This window comes from Palaemon carinicauda, chromosome 26, assembly GCF_036898095.1.
Source record: "Palaemon carinicauda isolate YSFRI2023 chromosome 26, ASM3689809v2, whole genome shotgun sequence".
Lineage (NCBI taxonomy): Eukaryota > Metazoa > Arthropoda > Malacostraca > Decapoda > Palaemonidae > Palaemon > Palaemon carinicauda.
Genome location: NC_090750.1, coordinates 53,664,491 through 53,668,027, shown reverse-complemented (window position 1 = coordinate 53,668,027; position 3,537 = coordinate 53,664,491).

Below are 3,537 nucleotides of genomic sequence, written 5' to 3'. Positions count from 1 at the left end.
TTACCCTCTCATACACTTTCATAATATGTGATGTTAGACTATCAGGTCTATAATTGCTTGCCTCTAGTCTTGATCCACTTTTGAAGATAGGGGTTATATAAGCTAATTTATGTTTAACATATATCTCGCTCATATCTACACTCTGTCTTAGCAGTATTGCAAGCGGCTTCGCGATAGTGTTTGCAGTTTTTTTTTAACAAAATCGCTGGAACTCCATCTGGTCCGGCTGCCGATCCATTTTTAATTTCGTTTATAGCCGTGACAATATCTGCTTCATTAATATCTATATCCGTTAGATATTCGACATTTTCTTCTCTCATTTCTGTTTCATTATTCTCATTCGCAATTCTTGGCGTGAACTCACTCTTATATTTTTCTGCTAATATGTTGCATATTTCCTTTTTTTCATTCGTTAGTCGTCCTTCAATTCTTAGAGGGCCTATTTCTATTCTCCTTTTATTCATCTTTTTTGCATAGGAGTAAAGTACTTTGGGGTTTCTTTTTATATTTTGAAGTGTCCTTTCTTCTAAGTCCCTTTTTTCATTTTCTTTCGACTGTATAATCTTTTGTTCTGCATTTTCTATCTTACATTTTATTTCCCTCATTTTCCACACATTTTTTTCTTTTGCAAGATTTTTCTTCCACTTTCTAATTTTCTGAAATAAGCTCCTTCTGTCTCTTGGTATGCACGACTTTTGTTTATTGTTTTTTTCGGTACATATTTTTCAACAATTTTCTCCAGTATTTTGTACAGTATGTCCGTATTTACCTGTATATTATCACTTATAAATACATTTTTCCATTCTTTATTCAGTTCTTCATTTATTTCTTACCATTTTATATTCTTACTGTAAAAGTTATATTTTCCATACCCTTCCCAAAGTTTTGTGCTTTTATTAATTCTGTGATCACTTGCTTTGGAATGAACTATCAATTCTATGACATTGTGGTCTGAAATTCCCGTGTTATACACTATTATTTCTTTAACATAATTCACCTCATTCACAAATACTAGATCTAGGACATTTTCCTTTCTTGTTGGAATGTGGTTTATTTGTTGCATATTATGTTCTAATAGCATATCTTGAAGCTTTTCAAATTGCCTCTTATCTTCTGCGCTACTATTACTCTCTTTTTTATATGTATACATACAACCACTTTCTTCTATCCGTTCTTTCCAATCCACGAAAGGAAAGTTAAAATCTCCGGATAGGAGTATATTCCAGTCTTTATGGTTTCTACATATATCATCTATTTTTTCTATTATTATGTCAAACTCCTTAGTATTTGGGGGGTCTGTAAACTACAATATTCACTAGTTTTTCAAATTCAAATTCTACCGCAATCAATTCACATTCTGTGTTGCTGTATTTTTCACAGACTTTTCCTTGATTTATGTCTCTTCCATATATTGCGGTTCCCCCTTGATTCCTATTTTTTCTGTCTGATCTATAAGTTTGGAAACCCTTTATCTGGTCATCACTGCCAGTCTCTTGGGAATACCATGTTTCACTTATATTTAATATATCTATTTTTTCAATTTGGGTTAGTTCTTCTAGGAACTCTATTTTCCTTTTAGAGTTACTCGTGACTAAACCCTGTGCATTCATCACTATTATGGTTTGTGTTTCATTTCCATTATTTAATATTGGTAATAATACTGATTCTCCCATGCTTCCTTCCTGTTCTGATATGATGTTCTTTTCTTCATTTCTCGGAATTCTGCCATTAAAAAATCCAACTTTTCCATAATATTTGTTCTTTCGCCTTCATACTTATTTTTGTGTGTAAACCTGCAATTATCCCCATATCTGCACCAACCCCTGGCATTATATATGCATTCTTTGTAGTTGGGCTCTATTTGTGGAGATTTAGGTTGAAAGGCCTTTTTTGGTGCATAGTGCGGTATATACGCGGCCTGCTTTTTTGTTTCTTTTTTTGTTTCATTTTTGTTTTTCTTTTCAGTTTGCTGAGTTTTCTTACTCTCATTCATAGTTGCAGGATGCATATATCGACATTTTTTGTTGAAACTGCATCCTTTTCCTTCTTTTAGGGTTTTGCATATTTTTGGATGGAGATCTCTGCATTCGTCTCCATATCCGTCTAAATACGCACATTTACCATATATTTCATAATTATGGCATATCTTTGGATGCTTGTAGTAGCATCTTTCGCCAAATTTGCAATTCCCTCTTTTCAGCCTATTACAGACTATATCTTTCTTTTGTTTTTTTTCTTGTTCTTGCTCTTCCCTAAAAGTATGTAGGTCCGGGTAGAGTCTCTTGGGTCTATTATTTGTTTCCATCTGATAATTTATTTCTTCATAAGTATGTTGTTGGATGGCATCATAAGTTATATCAATGATTTCCTCTGCATCCTTACACATATCCTGTTCATTTTTCTCTTCTTCTTCTTCTTCTTCTTCTTCTTCTTCTTCTTCTTCTTCTTCTTCTTCTTCTTATTCTTCTTCTTCTTCTTCTTCAACTAATTGCAGCATTAGTCTCGACTTAATTATATTTTCTATCCAGACTAAGCATGTTGAGCAGAATACCTTTGTGTCTCTATTTTTTATTTTTTGCTGTATTTCAGCACATGTGGGGTGTGTTGGAACATTACAGGCATTACATTTTCTAATCAGTTGTTGAGGATTATTAATGGAATACCATATCTTACATGTATTAAACCATTTTGGCATTCTTTTTCCCAATGCATCAATCAGCATATTCACCATATTGGACTTGTTATTGTTCTTTGATGGAATGTGTTGATTGATGTAGACTTTCTTTATAAGTCTCTTTAACACTTGGATCTTCTTTGGAATTTCTTCAATTATTTTACTGATGTTTTCCGCAGATTTGTTCCAGTCTATTGGATCATATTGTTTCAATATGTCTGCGAATATTTTTCCGTCACACTGGTTGGAGTTGTTAGTGACATCTGTTGTCAATCGGTCGAGCTCCTGTTTCGCCAACTCATGAAATTTGCCTTTGCTGACTCCAGCGATGTCTCTCCACGAGTTGCCTGTGTTATACAATGCCATCTTGATCAGATTTTTATTAATTCACAAGATAACTATCCTATGCCGACGATTTATCTCACTTTTCTGCCCTCAAACTAATCACCGACTATTCACGAAAACTTGTAGCTATATTTCACTCGATAGCCTTTTTGTTATCCGCGTTAAATCAGGATATTTTTAGGGACGCACAAGTGTTCACTTCACCGGCACACAAATACAACTCAGAGAGAGAGAGAGAGAGAGAGAGAGAGAGAGAGAGAGAGAGAGAGAGAGAGAGAGAGAGAGAGAGAGAGAGAGAGAGATTGATTTTCCAGTGGACAGAGCAAAAAAAGAAAAATTATCGAGCTTTTTTTTCCGTTCAGTGAAAACATAGAGAGAGAGAGAGAGAGAGAGAGAGAGAGAGAGAGAGAGAGAGAGAGAGAGCAAATAAAATTGCAAACGTGTTGGAAGAAGAGAATTTCAAATGCAACGCAAATAGAAGGGTGGGATGACCTAACAGTTCAAACTATTGAAATTAG